General features: G+C 48.4%; 1 protein-coding gene across 1 annotated transcript in view; it reads right to left on the bottom strand.

Moving 5' to 3' along the window:
* Tspan18 (tetraspanin 18) overlaps window positions 1–19201 on the bottom strand; it is a 127565-nt gene that overhangs the window by 91000 nt on the left and 17364 nt on the right. The window contains exon 2 of the mRNA XM_055600111.1: window positions 13232–13309. The gene's annotated coding sequence lies outside the window, so the exon portion shown is untranslated. The remainder of the gene's footprint in view (window positions 1–13231; window positions 13310–19201) is intronic.

Genomic DNA, 19201 nt, shown 5'->3' with positions numbered 1-19201 from the left:
ATATGCAGGATACCCATTGTGCTACCCCCAAAGGGGTAGTGACCCACAGGTTGAGAACCACTGCTCTAGGGTGGTTTTGTCCAGGACACGACCTCCTCAAACCAGCATGGCTGGAGAAAAGCCATCTGCCTTCACTTAAGATGGAGGCAACAGCCCAGAGTCCCAAGAGGAAGGGTTAACTGACACCACTATGTCACAAACAACGCAGTCACTGGAGGCTACCAAAAGGAGACTGGGGGTAGGGTACGCTTAGAGGGGACCCTCACAGACCCAGTGGTCTTCAAGCGTGCTAAACTGCAGTGGACTTAGGGATTAGGAAAGAAAATCTATCAGCCACAGGACTTCTGAAACATTAACTCCAGATCCACTGATCACATATTGTTGCCTCTTGAAACTCTTCAAGCGTGTAAGGGGCACAGAAAATCACCAAAGGGGCCACTGGGAAGGCAGCCTACCCCAAGCAGGGCCCTGCAGTGGAACTGTGGTGAGAAAAGTCTTCCAGACAGCCCCAAGACCCCCAATAAGTTACCTTCAGGTCCCTCTCAGGGCCTTCCCCATGGGATATGGAATGGGCCCACAGACCTGCATGCTTCAGGCTTGGTCCCTGATACTCTTAGGAGGTGGGGGGACATTAAGAGTTTGTCTTCTATTGCTCTGGTGAAGATACCATGACCAAAAATAACTCAGGGAGGAAAGGGTATATTTCCTCTTACGTGCTCCGATCAGCCCATCACTGAGAAAAGCCATGGCAGGAACTCAGGCAGAGGCCATAGAGGAGTGCTGCTTACTGGCTTGCTCAGCTTGCTTTCTGAGACAACTCAGGATAATCCCCCACCACCATTACCTTGCCCCAGTGAAGGCACCACCTATACAGTGAGCTGAGTTCTTCCATATCAATCACTAATTAAGGAAGTGCCTTACAGACCTACCTACAGGCCAGTGTGATATAAGAGGTTTCTCAATGTCCTCTTCCCAGATAACTCTAGCTTGTGTCAAGTTGACAGAAACAAAAACAAAGCAAGCAAGCAAACAAACAAACAAAAATGAACTAACAAGAACAGAAGCTTAGCAGGAAACTTCAGGTCACTGAGGGCATGTCCTTGAAGGGGTTAGTAGAATCTTGTCCCTCTCTACTTCCCCTTCACTTCCTGTGAGGTGAACAGTTTTGCTTGGCCACATCTTCTCACCAGGATGTTCCATCATGGCCCCCCAAAACAGAACCAATCACGTATGACTGAGACATCCAAGGGTGTGAGCCCAAATAAACCTTATTTATAACTGGCTCATCTCAGACATTTGTTACAGTAGCAAAACCTGACTGATACACTGGTAAAAAGATACTCCAAAAACAGAGTTGCCAGATAAGACACAGAATGTTGGGTTATGTCTAAATTTCAAATAAACAGCAGATAACCTTTCCACTGACATGGCAAATAATGCATGGAACAAATACTGCCCAAGGCTGACTACACTAGAAATGTATTCCTTGTGCTTAGTCTGTTAGGTCCTCACCGTGTGACTTGGTTAGGGTTACTATTGCTATGATGAAACATCATGACTGAAAGCAATTTGGGGAGAAAGGGGTTTATTTGGCTCACATTTCCACATCACTATTCATCATAGAAGAAAGTCAGGACAGGAACTCAAACAGGGAAGGAATCTGGAGGCAGGAGCTGAAGCAGAGGCCACAGAAGGAGTGCTTATTGGCTTGCCAATCATGGCTTGCTCAGCCTGCTTTCTTACAGAACCCAGAACCACCAGATAAGAGACAATCCCATTCACAATGGGCCCTACAGGCTTGCCTACTGTCAGATTTGATGGAGTCTTTTTCTCAACTGAGGCTCTCTTCTTTCTAGTGATTCTAGTTTGTGTCAAGTGAACGTAAAACTTGCAAAGCATGTCATGCAAAGAGGACCTCTAAGTTCTACCCCCAAACTCTGTGTAAAAAGCCAGACATGGCAGCATGAGTGTACTGGAGGGGTGCAAACAGGAAAACCCCTCAGGCCTAATTGCAGGTTCTATGAAAAGAGTCTGCCTCAAAAGTCTAAGTGCGTGTACGGTTTTAAGGAGGAACAGTACCTGAGGTCGTCCTCTGGCCTCCACACACACGTACACAGGTACATACACACTCGAACATGCCCACGATCACATGTGGACACCTGTCTTCCCTGTCTGAATGGAGCGTCTGTGATTTTGCTCATGAGATCCGAAAAGCCTCCCGAGAGGCAGTCGGACAATGGTGGCTGCTGCAAGGGGGTGGCTCTGTGTGACAGCAGGAGTCCTTGCACTCCGCTGGAAGACAGCCACACAACACTACCCTGCAGTGAGAGAGGGGAGTGGAGAAAAGCCGGAAGCCCACAGAGAGGCCTTTCTAGCCAGGATTCCATGGAGGCTACGCCTGGGCAGGCGTGAACAAAGGCAGGAAAGGAAGGGGTCTCTCATCCTGAGAGGGGAGCAACAGAGCTTTGTTGCATTTTCCAAACTCCCAACTGTTGTTTTACTGCCTGAACAATAACAGACATACTCACGCAACCCTTGTTATCTTTGGAGAACGCCCTGGTGGTCTAACTTACGATGAGCACTTTAAGGCCAGAGACTGAGGTTTTGAATGTCTACACCAAGAGATGCTAGAAATACCAGTGGGGGAGAAGGAGAAAAGGAGAGTGAATAATTGAGGCTCCTTAGGCACAAATGCCAGAGCTGGCCAGTCCCCATGGGCTAAGGACGTCCTAAAGGTCACAGAGACCTCTCTGAAGGAAGAGGCCAGGGCTGTTCTGGCTCTCCTCGCTGCCTCCTGGAGGCTTCAAGCTCATGCATGGGCTAGATGCTATTTGGACAGTGGGCAATTCCAATTCCAGACTCTGGCCTGAATCCTCTCTGACATCGAGTCCTCTGCCTTTCGCTAGATCCACTGTCCAGCCTGATACTGTAGGATGCAGAACAAGCCGGAGAACTTGCAGACAAAACAGCAGACAGCAGACAGCAGACAGCAGACAGGTTCGGCACCCCATCCTCCTGCCCCAGGGTCTACTGTGGAACACGCCTGCTTTGTGGTTCAACAGTTCCTACGAAGCCTCTTCTTTGAAGTTGATCTCCGCTCTGGAGGGACCTTTCCTACTGAAAAGACTCTCTGGGGAGTCTTGGCAGAAATACAAGAAAAAAAAAAAGCCCCGGATCCTTATCTCTTGGTGTTTATGCAATTTTTAATTAAAACAGCTGCCTCCACACAGGGCTGTGCTGAAAGGGAAAGGGGTAGAGAGAGAGGGGTCTCACTGAGCTAAGCAGGTGGGACTTGTTTCCCAGAGACCACCAGGGTAAGCTGCCATGCTGGAGACCAAGCTTGGTTCTCAGTTTCTCAAACACCAGACCAGACACAAAGATGATCCCCAAGACTCTGACTGCCCATAAGAAGTGATAGCTGAGGAGGTACCAATTTAGAGCTCATCTCTAGGACAGGGCACCAGAAGTTCCACAGTCATATGACAGAGCTCAGTCACAGGTCCCTTCCCTGTCCTCATCTAGTTCCATCCCATTCTCCCGTAAGGACCCCTTGGAGCAATTTCCCCATTACTAGTGAGGGAAGAGGGCAGTGGGCTGTCCTTCTAGGGGGCCAAAAACAAGGGTAAGCCTTGTAACTATGAACTTCTAAAACAAACCTTAAACCAGGAGCTAGAGAAATGGCTCGGCCATCAAGAGTACTTACTGCTCTTGCAGAGGACCAGGGTTCAGTCCCAAGAACCTACATGATGCCTCACAATTGTCAGTAATCCCAGCTCCAGGAGATCCAATGCTTCCTCTGACCTACACAGGTTCCTACACACAAACATGGTACACACACGTACACACCCCCACACATGCACATCAAATTAAAAACAAAGCCAAGCCAAACTTGAACCCAACTAAGAGCAAACAGTTCTGAGCAGGGCCAGGGATGAAACACTGCTTTGAGAATGACCCTGTGGAGAGCTAGGGTCTAGGCGATTGCTGCAGTCTCTACAAGGTTTTAATAGTATATGTGGACATTTTCAAAGAATATATTTGTACAGCTTAACCCGTCTGCCTGCTTTTCTTCACTTCTGCTTTCCCTGAGGGTCTTATGGGCCAGTGAGATGACTCAGCCTGTTAAAAGCTTGCAATTCAAGCCTGATAACTTGAGTTCAGTCCCTGGCACTCAGAATAGAAGCTGAGAGTCAGTTCCAGAAAGTTGCCTTCTGACCCCTTCCGCGCAAACCCTGGCATACTCATGTACACATGCTTTGTGTATTCATAATGCAGATAAACACATACTAGAACTTTCTTCATCCTCCAGCCTTAAAGTTCAGGTGCTGGGACTACAGGAGTGTGCTGCCACTGCCTGGCCCTTTAGCCTTTAAAGAGTTCTGTGCTTGTTTGGGGGGTGATGCAGAGTATACCCATAATTCCAATAGATCCAACAGCTGTGGAATCAAAGACACGTGCTCATTCCCAGAGCAAGGGGCCAGCGTTGTCCGAGCTCCCCATGGTGTTGGCTATCCTGCAGTTAGATGACAGCTTTCAAATAAACAGTAGCACAGTGACAATGGGGAGGAGGACACGCACCCTGGACTGCTGCCAAACCTACTGTCCCGTGTGCAGTATTCACTGAACCTTCTGGGAGACACTTCCAGGAATTTCCTCAAATGTATTTCTCTCTGTGTGAAAATACCTGTAAGTGTAATGGCAAAGTGTGAATTCAGGAACTGTAGAGATGGCTCAGTGGTTATGAGCACTGTCTGCTCTTCCAGAGGACTGAGGTTCAGTTCTTAGCACCCACATGACAGGTCACAACTGTCTGTAAGTCCAGTTCCCAGGGGACCCAACACTCTCTTCCGGCTTCCATGGACATTGCACGTAGGCAAAACATCCATACATATAAAAATAAACATTAAAAGTGTTAATTAAACAAAATATGGTTTACATGTCTGAAATTCCAGCCCCCAGGAGTCTGAGGCAGTACGTTTTGTGAGTTCAAGACCAGCCTTAGCTACGTAAGGAAGCCCTGTCTCATAAAACAAAACAATATCAATTCCCTGGCTTTGTCCTTCAATTCCTGTGGCTTTGTCCTTCCCCTTTAAAAATTACATTTATTTCTTTATTTTGGGTTTGTGTACGTGTGTGCATAGTACCATGCAAACACACACATGTGGGGGCAACAGAACAACTTGAGAAGTAATTTCTCCCCTTCCACCATGTGGGTCTCACGGACCAAACTCAGGGACACCAAACTTGGTGCCTCTACCAGCTGAACCTTCTCGCTGGGCCACACCTTCCTTTTTCTGTGGGCTGTAATGTTCACCATCAGAGTTCCACATACAAAGCTCATCACAGATGTGACTATCTGTCTTCTGTGCTCCATTATACGTGGTCCATCCCTGTGACTGAAGACAGCCCCATGCAGAAAGGTGGGTATAAACACTCGGCGCCAGGTTGAACTCTATGTCCACTTGACTGGGATGTGGAACTCCCAGAATCTTTCTGGACAGTCGGTGGATGCGATAACACTGGGTTGGGAAGGAAAAGGACTTGGTGAGGCATGCAGGCTCCCTCTATGACCTGGCCTTGTCCAATACATCAAGACCCAAACAGAAGGTAATGAGGAGCAACAGCACACAAGGGCCCTTCCTAAGCAGTAGAATTAAGGCCCCTTTTAAAGGTGCTTCTGTCAGCACTGTTTCTTGCCTCTCCAACTTCCAGCAAGAGAGGACACAGTGCTTCCTCATGGAGCCACGGTCTTCACCAGGTAATTAAACCTAAATCTGACACTCCAGTCTTGGTCTTCCTAGCCTCTACTCAGGAGGAGACAGAAAGCTGTTTCTCTGTTTGTTTGTTTGTTTGTTTGTTTGTTTGTTTTTAATTGTCCAGCCTTGAGTATCTTGTAATAGCACAAAATGGACTAAGACACTACGTGAGAAGAGACTTTACCAGCCTGACTTCACAACCTGGGACACTGGCTCTCCTTTGTTCTTCTCCTGCCCTCAGACAGACATATACCATTGGCTCTGCTGGATCTCCAGCTTGCCAAGTGCTGGCATCAGCACTCTTCAGCCTCCATCTTTGCAGAAGACCATTCCTTCTCTCTCCCTCTCCCTCTCTCTCTCTCTCCTCTCTCTCTCACACACACATGTACACGTGTGCACACACATGCTGTTGGTTCTTGTTTCCTTTCTCATGGCAAACCCTGCCTAACATACTTAGGTATAGCTCTACTAAACCAACTGCTTTCACATGTATCAGCAATAAGCACATGAAATTTGAAATCGAAAAACAGGGCTGGAGACATGGCTCAGCCGTTAAGAGCACATACTATTTCTGCGAAGATTTGAGTTTAGTTCCTAGTACCCATGGGAGGCAGAGCACAACTGCATCTAACTCGAGCTCCAGAAGATCCAATGTCTCTGGTCCCCACAGCCACCTTCACTCATATGCACTTCCTACACACATTCATATACCTAAAAATAAAGTAAAACTTCTTTAAAGAGCAGACAACCATGTGTACTAAGACCCCCCAAAAAAGAAATACTTTAGGCTTGTAACAGACCAATTTGGAAAAATACAAAACTTTGATGAAAAGAATCAAAGAAAAGCTAAAGCCTAGGACAGTCCATGTTCATGGGTGGCAGGACTCACTACTTCCCACTCAATAGGGATTCCCAGCGGGAGCTCGAGATTCCATAGAATCTGGTCAAAATCTCTCAAAATATTTTGTGGATAATAACAAACTGATTATAAAGTTTGCATAGATAGGCATAACCGATACCCCAGTTAACCAGGACAATCCATCCAGTGTTAAAGAACAGGGTTGGGGAACAGACGCTGCTGATGTTGAGACATACTGCACCGCTAGAGTAATCACGACCATGTGGAACTGGCAAATGCACAGGCAGATTGGCTAATGGAATATACCTGAGTGCATACATACACCTCATAAATCATGTTGGTTGATCTTTGACAAAGAAGCAAAGGTAACACGATAAAGAAGAGTCTATCCGACAAGTGGTGGTGGGGAAACTAGACACTCCACATAAATTATCACCACCCTTGTTACCATCATCATCACCATCAATACCATCATCATAATCATCATCACAACCATCACCTTCATTACCATCATCATCACAACCATCACCACCACCACCATCATGACCCTCACCGTCATCATCATCATCATAACCCTTACCGCCACCACCACCATCATCATCACCATCACAATCATCACCACCATTGTGATTGTTACCACTACTACCACTATTGCCATCATCACCATCATCATCATTACAACCATCACCACCATTGCTATCATCACCATCACCATAACACCACCATGATCGTATAATCACCATCACCATCATTAACATCTAGACAAAGGCTTTTCACCTTTTACAAAAATTAACTCAAAATGGAGCACAGGCCTAACTGTAAAATGTGCAAATATACAAGTCCTAGAGAAAAACGTTTTCAAAAACCTAGATAACCTTGCCCAATATTGTAGTCACACCTGTACTCCAGCCCTCAGGAAGCTGGGACAAGGTGGAATTGCAAGGTGGAAGCCAGCCTAGACTACATGGTGAGACTTGTCTTAGAAAGGAAGAGAAGAAGGGAAGAAATTAGGGAAAGAAGTGAGTCACGAGAAGATGCAGATTCAACGGCAGTGCTTGGGACTCAGTGGTCTGTCCTGACTATGATTGGAGTCATGAGAACTCCTGGAAAAGGTATGAGGGTGTTGGGACTGGGGGGGAGTGAGGAATGACCATGCGGGTCTTAGACAGCACTAGGGAAGTGAAATTATCCTGTGCACACTTCCATAGGAGACACATGTCATGTTTGCTCTTGTTTATCAGAAGGCATGGACCAGATGTGAGTGACCCCTCACAGCGGCAGTGACATGTCAGTGTGGCCTTCACTGACTATGACACAGTCTCAGGAAACTCACTGGGGCCTGTGTCAGTGGTTTGGAGAGGCATATTAGAATGTTCCTCACCTTCCCTCCAATTTGCTGTGAACCCGAAAAGTCTCTGGCAAGTAAGTCCATTTTTAAAGAAATGAATAAAAAAGAGCTTCAGATGCAGGAGACTGTCTCCTTCCTTAATCCCACAGCGTCCTTCTTTCACGATATGGGACCGTTGCTACCTTGCCCTTCAGTCGGCAGCTCTTGGGGCAGGTAAGAAATGACAAGGATAATGGCTCACATTGTTGCCTTAGGCTGGTTCAGGCCTCTTCCTTTGTTTTCAGGCTGTTTAATACCATATTCTATTTTATCTTTTTTTTTTTTTTTTACTGGAAAAAAAGGCAGCTGGGTGCAGAGCAGGTGAGACTTACAGATGAAGTCTGTTTCTACTGCTGCTTGCTGTGTGACCTTAGGCCAGTCACTACCCCTCCCCGATGCTAACTTGGCTCTTAATGATGCAGTCCTCTTCTGACTCAGTCTTGCAGTTGAAGTCCTTCTCCAGCTGTGATTCACAGCTCGGATTTGCATCATTATTCAATAGTAGCAACTTTTCAGGGCAGTGTCTGCTCATCACTGCTGCCTGACAGAGAGAATCAATTTGTTCGCTGGGGAAATGAAGACATTATTATTTCTCCAAGATGTCCTCGAATGGGGACCCCAGTGAGCAAGCAGGCCTGCCTGCCTGGCTCCATGACAACCGAGCCAGGAACCTGGAGACTCCCAGGCAGAAGGTTTGCTAGCCTGGCCTCCTATAAGGACCACCGGTATGTGGCCCCGATGAACCTTTTTTTGTGTAGACTTAAACCTAAACTTGAGGGGCTGGAGAGATGGCTAAGTGGTTAAGAGCACCTGTTGGTCTCCCAGAAGATGAGGGTTTGGTTTCTGGCATTCACATGGTAGACCCACAACAGGGGACCCGATGCCATCTCCTGACCCCCACAGGCACCAGTGGTGCGTACATGCAGGAAAAACATAACACATACAAAATAAAATAAATCTAAAAAAACACATAAAACAAAAGAGCAACCCTGAACTTATAAAAGGAAGAAGATACAGATTGGGGCTGGAAGCCTTCAAAAAGGGGCAGAAACGACAGGGGCTATTTTGAGTTATGGGTACACACAGGACAACCCTGAAGCTAGAAAGTTCTGGAAGATACTGGGGTGAGTGAGGCCTAGGTGTTGAGACCCTGTTCCCAATACAATATCTCAGGTGCAGTGCCAGGAGGAAGGTTTAGGAGGGATGAGGCCGGAAGATGCTTCATGTAAGTAATGTTCTGGCTGTGAGCCCTGGGTCACAATGGGAGAAACACAGGCTGTGAGGAATTGGCAGGAAGACAGTGACATCACCACGTGGGGACACTGGTGCTCTATCATCACAGTGATTGCCATGAAGGTACAGCTGCCCCTGGGTATCTTCACAGGCTAGAGGATGGGCGGAGACCATCACCTTGGCTGATAGCCAGCAAGGTGGGAGGAGGGGCTGGAGTTCTCCCTGCCGCACTGTGCCCTTACGCCTAGAGATGAACCACTGGAAAATATGTCTGCCACCACAGCGGTTTCCTTTTGCACCTTGAAAACAGGAAGAGAAGAAGCTAGAGCCCCCCCTGTGGGAATCACCATACCTCAATATCACATCCAGCATCAAGGACATACAGCTTCTTCTCCTAGCTGGGGTCAGAACCTAGCTAGAGCCAGGCTAGGCTCTAAAGCTGAGGAGGGACATGATATAGGCTGAGTCTGCCCAAAGGTGTGTGGACAAGAAGTCGATACAGTACCCACCTTTGCATCCCAGAGGGAGGCCAAGGTATCTAGGGGCCCTCAACCAGCAGATGAGCAGGTAGGGTGAGTGTGTGAAGAAAACTAGCCACACTTGTTCTTTGCAGCCCCAGGAAGAAGACTCAGGGCAGGTAGACAGAGATCAAAGAGATGTTCTGACCCATTAGAGCCAGTCCCCAGCAGCAGCAGCAGCAGCAGCAGCAACATTAACCACTGAGGGTAAAGTAAAAACCCCAGGGTAGAGATCTAATCTGTTCAGCCACCATCAAGCTACTGCAACTCTTTGCATGCTGACCCACTGGGCCCCTCCCAACCCTTTGTGTGAGAGCAATGGACTTTTCATCCACCTCTGTCAGGGATGGAGCTCACAGAAGTTGTGTGATCTGGCCACTGTCAAACAGGGAGACAGAGCTGTCACCATGTCTAAGTCTAACTCTAAATCATATAGGGAAAGGGAGTTAGTCACAGTCACCTTCCAGCTCTAAGGTCTTCTGGAGTCTGGGACTGTTGAGCTATCAGCTCTCCAGTCTCTCTTAGCCCCATTACAGCCTCCCCACTTGTGCCTTCTCTTCTCCGTTTGAGCAGCCTCTCAGATACCCCCATCTCATCTGCCTGGAAAGCCTGTCCATGTTCATGTTTCATGAACATGTTCATGTTCCTGGGGTTTCCTAGGGAGCTGTGAAGTACAGCAGTGTGCCTCAATGACACACAAAGCCACAGTCACAAAAAAAAATAAGAACCGACATAGGGACAGATACCTGACCAGCAGAATGGAGTTCAAAGTCAAGAACTCATACCTTAAAGAATAATGTAAAAATAAACTTGCGTGTCCATTGTTGATTCATTTTTCACCAAGAGTAATAACCAAATCAGGGGGAAAGGATGGTGGTTGCAGCATTGGGACAGCTGCTGTTCACAAGCAGAAGAATAAGTACCCCCAAACGGGTCAATCTAAGTTCAAGGCTAGTATTACAAACTCCTGAAAGAAAAAAAAAGAGGTGGCACTTTGAGGTCTTGTATTTGGTAATGGATTCTTATACAGGACATCAAAGAACGCACGAACAGCAGCAACCAAACAAAACAGATGGAATGGAGGCTATGAGCATCCTCTTCAGGGGCAGCTGGGTCTCCATCACCCACCCCTCTCCTGCAATCTGCTTCTTGTGGGCAGATCTCAGACTTCATAGAAGGCTGGCTGGCAAGACAGATTACAGGAGCCTGACTGGGGACTTCTTTTGTCTTGTCATGTTCCCATTGTACAAAGCTGGGTAGAGAATTAGGGAAAGGTATCACCGTGCCTTTGGATGTTTGCCAAACAGTTCCAGGGACAGAAGGCCCATGCTGAGTTCTCCCCTAACCTCTTGGTGGACATGCACCCTGGAGCAGGTCACAGCTCCTCTGAAGCCCCAAATGGCATCACCCATAGGAAACTTAAGAAGCTGGCTTTTGGATGTTGGTACAATCAACAGTTACCTGCTGAAAGGGCCCAGGAAGGGCAAATGGGAGTGAGATGTTAGCTTGGAGTAGAAGCTGGAAAAGGCAGCCTTCACACCCCTGGTGGCCTCCAGGACCTCAGAACTAAGTGTTCGCTGACACAAGCCAGACCCCTTTCCCAGCCACTTTCAGACCAGGCACAGGAAAAGGTATGTGTCTCCTGGGTAGCATCACTCTTAGTTGATAAACACCCACTCTTACATCCGGAAGCCTGGGTATTTTTAGGAAGGTCTCCTGAGAGGCCACAGGACCCCAAGAGGGCTGCCATTGATCTAAACAAGTAAAGAAGGTGACTCCCACTGGCCCCATCACCTTCTCTCAAGACACTTGATAATGTGCTGAGATTACAGGGTGGTTGCTAAGTTGAGAGGGCAGAATGAGATGACCTAGGGAGCATGTATCACCTGGGCCCAAAGAGCTACATACATGCTAGTTGACTTTCAGAAATGAGTTGTCATTCCCTTGCGATATAGCTAGGTTCCAGGACAAGTTCGTACCGTGCAACCCCTGTCGCTTCGAGACCGTTTTATGTTGTTTTCTGTTTGGAGGAGAGCCCTGGCTCAACTGTCAGGCTTCCTGAGTCCCTCCTGAGGGTGGCCCAGTGACAGCTGCTGCTCCTTCTTGTGTTTGAAGAGACTTCTGAGTAGGAAACCCTCCCTGAGAGACAGTCCTGAGGAGGCGAGCTCTCCCCCAGCAGTTCAAGGCCTCTGATAAAGGAAACTGGGCGGATCCAGGCTCTGTATATTATTTGCCTTCTTCGGGGATTGAGGCTGAGGCTGGCTGTTGCAGAGTCGGAGAACTACAGGCTACAGATGCCAAAAAGGCCACTTGAACTGCATCCAACCTCAGCGCATGCTAGCCACTAAGCCTCAGATCACAGCCAGAATAACCCCCAACAATTGACACATCAGTTTGAGGAGAAAAGTGGCCGAGCGCTGGCCAGCCACAGACAGCAGGGCAGCTAGATAGGAAATGTCACCAGCACGCTGTTCAGTGTGTGCCTTCACAAGATGACAATGACCTCGAGCATGGGGAAAGCAACAGAGGGGCTCACATAAGGACCATGTTGGTCCTTATGTGAATCTTCCTCATCTCATTTCTTCCCAGATAATGTGAAAAGATATTACTCTTATTAGTTCTAAGACGGAAAAACCAAAGCCCATGGGTATTTTACAAAAAGTCCAGTGTTAAAACATGAAGCCCCCCCAGGATGAAATAACAAAGTGCTTTCATGCTTTCTCAAGAACCAGAATTTCATACGGGCAATTTAGTTAATAGGTTTAGTTTAATCTTGAGCATCAAGTCACAGAATGAGCAAAGAACCCAGGTCTGTGATGCCATTTAGTCAGAGATTCAAACCCCGCCCTGTCACTCAGTGCTTTGCAACCCTGAGAGGGTCTCTTCACCTCCCTGAGACCAAGTTTTCTCTTTTAAAATGGAGGTAGAAATAGTGCCAAGATTGCACTCTAAAGTGCATCGGTGGTCACAGCTGACCAGGAGACAGTAGGCCTGAACTGCTTTTTCAGGAACCTTCTACGAGGCCACCCAGCATTTCTGGGGTCTGGGGGCCCCAGAGATAGAACTTAGTCTTGTCATGCTTGGGGTTATCATGACAAGGGGACATGATGGGCAAAATGTCCTGTGAGGTAAAATGTCACCCTTAGGGTGTTGAGCACCCTAGGGAACTGTTCACAGTCCTCAGACTGAGGTGGACGCTGAGGGTGACCAGAAAGGGCTTCTCCTCCTCCAAAAGCTAGTTCCCACTTCCATAATGGATTCCCAGCTGCTTCTGCCTCCCCTGAATTAACATCAGGGGATGGAGACAAGTGTAAAGCTGCCCCCCCCACCCTGTACCCCTGGGGCATGAGCCCAAACACTCTTCCTCCCTCAGAAGGGCAGGAGACAGATGAGAAGCTCCACTATCTTGACTGGCTGTCTTGACTGGCTATCTTGATTGAACATGCCAGGCCACTGTCACACGTTAAGAAATCCCTACCTCTTCCAGCTGTCCTCTTCCTTTCTGGGAAGGATCTGAGATTCCCTTGAAGTCTCCAGATGATGGCTCCAGGCAGCTCTAGAGGGAGGAAAGGGAAAGCAAAAGTTGGTGGGACATGTTGCTCCCAGAGCCTCTTCTGCCCATCCAAGGCACACACTCTCACCTCAGGCTCCCCTTCTCCTCGAATCTGTAGCAGACAGGGACTGCCGAGCAGAGCATAGAGCCCAAGCTTCCCAGGATGGCATTTTTCATCTTTTCAGTCTTCCCACACCAACCCCAGACTGCCGGGATTCGTGCACCCAAGACACTGAACACCAGCACGTGCAGCTTTGCAAAGGGCTTTCTGATAACTTGATGCATGAAGGCTCTTTGGACATACCTATAATTTCAAGTACTGTGTATGAAGAGATGAGCAACCAGAGAAGAGGGCTTGGAGGTGACAGCTCAGCCCCACAGTGTGGCCCAGAAGCCCAGCCTCTCCGGCTCTCCTGTCATTTTGAGGAGGAGTTACAAGGGAAGGGTCAAATCGACCACATCCTAGTGATGTATTAGATAGCCAAGGCTTAGGCTAGTCCCAGAAACTGGCTTGTCACCGCACAGATGAATAAAGTGAGCAAAGGTTACAGCCACCAGGGCAGAGAGGTGGGAGCAAGGTTGTAGTTGTGATCACAAGAACTGAGCTAAATTGAACAGTGGAGGTCCTGCCATTTTTTGCCACCTCAGACAGGGATCAGGACACATCATGAAAAAGCCTACCCACTTCAGGGTGAAAGACCCTGAGCGCGCGCACATACACACACACACACACACACACACACACACACACACATACACACAAAGGCGAGAGTCCTGGTGAGGTGGGGATTAGAACTTGGACCTGAGGAGCCCAGACTGACACAGATATGGCTTCCACATGACAGAGGTCCCACCATCACAGGGGTGAGTTTAAGGTTCTCTGCATGAGAGAGATTCTCAGTACATTAACTGGTGGGGGGTGGTATGGATGGGGACATGGCTTGGTTCTGCCAGGCTACCTGTGCAGTGCCATCAGGCAGTCTGAGCCTGAGGAACCTCATGGATGGTGATCCAGAAGAAGGCTTCAATTGAAGGAATCCAAGATGCACACACAGTAATACACAGGTACACATGGTGAACATAGAAACACCACGTATGCATAAATGAACACTTGGACATGCACAAACACACATGAGCATGCGCATACACGTGATATGCATATGTGCACAAAGACACGTGCTCTTTTTCACACTCATGTGCACACATATGAGCATACAGAATTTTCATTTTGGAAGGTTTCTTTTTTTCTTTTGCTGTTGTTTTTATATTCTGGAAACAGAATCTCACCTTGCCCAGGCAGACCTTCAACTCTGTGTAGCCAAGGCTGACCCTAAACTCCCGATCCTTCTGCCTCCAACTCCCCAATGTTGTGAGCCACCATACCTGGTTATATTTTTCATCTTAGGCACAGAAGTGATCATCCTTACTTGCCCACCCAAAATATCCAGTTGGGTATTTTTACACAGCCTGTGGACCGTGACCCACACCTACTGCTATCTGACTATGCTGCACACGCCTCTGTGACACCGAGGCAACAAATGGGGTCTTGACGCACACGATGGGCACCTCATGAGTCTGTGGTGTTTGTTGCGACCCTTTGAATGTAAGAATGTCTATACTCCTGCCTCCTACACATCCTAGGGCACTTGTGGAACAAACTTCTCCACCATCTGCTTACCAGATACCATGGCCATGGCCATTTCAGGCCACAAGAACCTTTCTACCACCACACCTTAGTGTCCACGTCAGCACGTTTTTATCAGACAGACTCGCAGGTGGAAGGTGCCTCTTAGCTTGGTTGTAAACTTGAAGCAAGGGCTCTGCTTAGGGGATGCCTGGTTTGATCCCCTCTCAGGAGCTGAGACACTGAGTCCCAGGACAAAGGCAGGAGTCTGACGGCCAGCAAAGACAGATGTCCAGGGTTCTACAGCCCAGGGCTCCTCTGAGGAGTGGGAACTTCATTTACTGGCTCAGAACTGATAATGAGTTTTTATGAGCTCAAGGGAACACTCAGAACAGCATTAATGTCAAGCATGCCCGTCAGCTATGCAGCTTGGGTGAATGTCACACATTAACGAAATTAAAGGCTCCAGCCAGAAGCAGCTGCAGGCTTCATGTCAGGAGGATGAACAAGGCCCAGCTCTGACAAAATCACTTTTCACATCGGCTGCTCCCACTGCTCCAGGGCAGACAGATCCCACCTTCCTGCAGCCTAGAGGAGATGAGCTGTAACCATGCAGCCAAGACAGAAAAACCTCCCGCCAAGCCTTATCCTGTGGAAGGGGCTCTACTGGAACCTCATTCCCATCCCTTCAGCTCCCGGGGAAGGTGGTTGTCACTCATGTTCCAGCCAGAGCACCCCTGGGAGACAAGAACAGGATCTGAGGAAGCCTGTGTGGAGAGATGGTAGCCAGGGAAGTGGGCAGTGACACTGACCTCATGAAAGGAGTGGCCAGGAGCAGGAAGGCTCAACTCCCACCCAATGCTTCTCCTATAGACCAGATTTATCTTGAACAAAGCTCCCCCTGAGGTCTGAGGTGGCCCAAAAACTTAGTTCAGAAAAGGGCCTTGAGCACAAGGGATCTACTTACACAGAGCCTAGGAAACTCATCTGGGAAACAGAGTCAAGTTTGGTAAGTAGGGGCTGATCGGAGACTCCCTGAGAAAGCCAAAGATGAAGGCAGTAAAGCCTGAAGCCAGGCTCCAAATTCACAGTCACTGCAGTTTTAATTACACCTAATAGCACCCATTAATTTAATTAATTATGACTTCACCTTTTTATATGATGCAACCTGGTTCCTGAGATACTAAAAATTGATTTTGAAAAAAGTGGTACCTTAAAATTTCTCACGGCGAAAGCTTGGGTTGGAGGGATTTATGGGCATCTCTCTCCATTTTGATTTAAATGGAGAAAGTTGGGGATGGGGAGATGGCTCATCAATGAAGAGCATTTGCTGCTCTCCCCACCCCTCCCCGGCAGCTCACAACCATCTATAACACTGGTTCTAGAGAATCCAATGGCCTCTTTTGGCCTCCTTGGGCACCAGATATGCACACAAAGCACTCACATAATGTAGACTAAATATCCATACGCATGCATATTAGATAAGTAAATAAACACAGCAGGCTGACACAAGAAGGTATACCCCCTGATAATGTCCCTGCCTTTACAATGTTGCCTGCTGAGTCCTTACGACACAGCACCCTTATGGAGCCAACCTGCCATACATTGCTCTGTGGTTTCTGAGGCAGCTCCCTCTTCTAAATCCTCCATCCTCACGGCTTCTACCCATGTCTACCCAGGCTCAAGTTCATGATTGCCTGCCCACTGGCTTCAGAGGGCCTTGAGGTCCGGCTGCTGGTTTCCAGCCTCTGTTCCCTCCAGCCTGCCATGTCTGATGTCACAGTGAGTTCCTAAATGTACAACGAGCTCTGTGTCTGTCTTGTTGTAGTGGGCCCCATGGCTTCCTTCTGTGGATACACAGATCTTTTCTATCATCTGATCCTACACTGGCCCCCGGGCCCATCTTCAACAGCTCTTCACGATAGGAACACATTCCTGTCCTCACTGAAACAACCCTGCCACATGCTTAGCTCTACCTCACTCTGGTTCCCTCATCCCTTTGTCTTTAAAACTCTGAGCTTTACTCCTCCTAACACTTGCCAAACTCCTGAGCACCTTTGAAACCTTCTTGAATTATCTTTTCTGATGTTTGTTCCCAGAATCACAGCAGACATGATAAAACATGGTTCTCCTATGTTCCCCTAATAATGTGTGTCTGGGTGTAGGGGTAACAGTATATATTATATATATGATTATATATGTGTATATAATATTTTTTTTGTGATTTCTATCCCACCCACTGGACTATAGCCTCTGCCAAAACAGAGACAGAATCTTACCGCCTTCTTTGCCCTTTTGTGAGCCTCAGGCCCAGGCTCAGTAGATAACATCTAGATGAATGATAGCTGCTAGGTGAGATGAATGGCAGGCATGTAGAGACTGAATTATGAACATTTGCATGGCTGAAAAGAGCAGCTGAGTTAGAGTTGGTTGTAGGAATGGAGAGATAGAGGGTTGGCAGATGTGTGGTAGGTATAGGTATGGGGGCTTAGAGAAGTGGGGTAAATGGGTGGGCACAAAGACGGCTGGCTGGCTGGCTGGGTAGGTGAATGGTTGGAGTGGGTGGATAATACAAGGACAGATGGAGGACAAACAGATCTAGAAGATCATTCATTAAGGAGCCATGAATGAGGACCTGAGTTTGGACCCCCAGCACCCATCAGCACTGTGGAGGCTGAGATCTCAGCCCTCGGGATCTCAGAATCTCAACTTAAGTCCAGAGAGCAGATGTATGTCTCCTCCCCACTCGAAAGCCAGCATTTAATCAGCAACAGCTGTACTCCAGAATATTCCATACATTGTTCCCAGATAATGTTGAAGAACATGGTTTTAGTCTCCCCGTGTGGCAAAACCCAAGTCAGCAGGCTGTCCAAGAAGAAGTCAACCCTTTCCTAACCAGTTCCTGCCTGCAACTCCTGACTCCATCTCTCTCTGTGTCCTAATCTCTCTCCTTGTCTGCACCTCCCTGCTTTACCCTGGCTCCTTGCTCTCCACTGTAGCCACAATATCACCTCCTAGCTGCTGTTGAGTCCTGAGACCAGTACTCTGAGTCTTGGGTCCCTGGAAAAATCTGTGGAGTCCAGATGTGGCTCTCCCTGAGCACCTCGCAGGTCATCGATGCCAAGTCCCAGAACCCAGGCTGGCCCTCTGCCAGCCCGAGGCATTGTTGCTGACAGATAAAAGCACCACAGTTCATGGCTCCAGACCAAGCCATGGCTTTATTTTGCTTTGTTTTAAATTAGCTACATGGGGGGTTAGCTTGGGAGTGGAGGGTGAGCAAAACTCAGGCATGCTGGGATAGCTGGGATGCATTCCTGCTGAGTCCTGGATCTCAAGATCTCAGGTGGCTGTTAATGAAGCTGCTGGGGTGCTGAGTGCCCAGCAAGGCTTTCTACTTGCACTTGTCCTTCGGGGGGTCGGTGGAATGACTGTTTCCACACCAGTCCTGTCACTCAGCCTCATTAGGCCTAGTAATAAATCCCCAAGTCACTCTACTGATTGTGCTCAATAGGGTGGTGCTGGGACCAAAGCACGCTCAGAACAAGAAGGGTGAGCAGAGGGCCACCTGAGCAGCGCAGGATCTCCAGGCACTGGAGCCCGGATCCTCCAGGGGTCTTATAGGATGTCAGGATCTGGGCCCTTCTCTCTGAGGCCTCACCAGAAATCAACTGCACATGTGTGCCGTGGCTCCCATCACCTCTGCCTATAAAACGGGCATGTTGCTCATTTTCCCTTGCCGCTGGGGAGGAGTGAGAGTAGCGTTCAAATGTGAAGTGAGGTTCTGAGGTGTCCATAGCCATGTTTTCCTCCAGACCAAGAGCAGGTGATTTCCAGGCAGGATGAAATGGGACACAAAAGCAGCCTGATACCAGTTGATGGCAGGAGGGCTCCAGGGCCATGGAAGACTCCCAAACTGAACTGCTTAGCTCGGGGGGAGAGGGAGGAGGCAGAAAAGACAAGCACTAGTAGCAACCCCATGAATTAGCGCAGAGGTTATGAACGCCTGGTACCCACTGTTAATAACCCTCCCATCCCGCCTCCCATCTGCTCAGGGGTTTGGGGACTGTCTGTGACAAGGGCACATGCTAGCCAGTCTCACTGTGACTTCCTATGCAGACCTTCCCAAGACAGGCAGGAAGGAGAGGCCATGGCTCTGCCATCAGCTGGTGTCAGCTGCTTTTGTGCCCATTTTTCATCCTGTCTGGAGTCATCTGGAGAAGAGTGTGGCCAAGGACACCCCAGGACCTTACTTCACATTTGAACCCTGTACA

Source organism: Psammomys obesus, unplaced genomic scaffold (assembly GCF_907164565.1).
Source record: "Psammomys obesus unplaced genomic scaffold, mPsaObe1.curated_primary_1811, whole genome shotgun sequence".
NCBI lineage: Eukaryota > Metazoa > Chordata > Mammalia > Rodentia > Muridae > Psammomys > Psammomys obesus.
The sequence above is the reverse complement of the archived record's forward strand: the minus strand, read 5'-3'. Positions and strand labels throughout refer to the sequence as shown.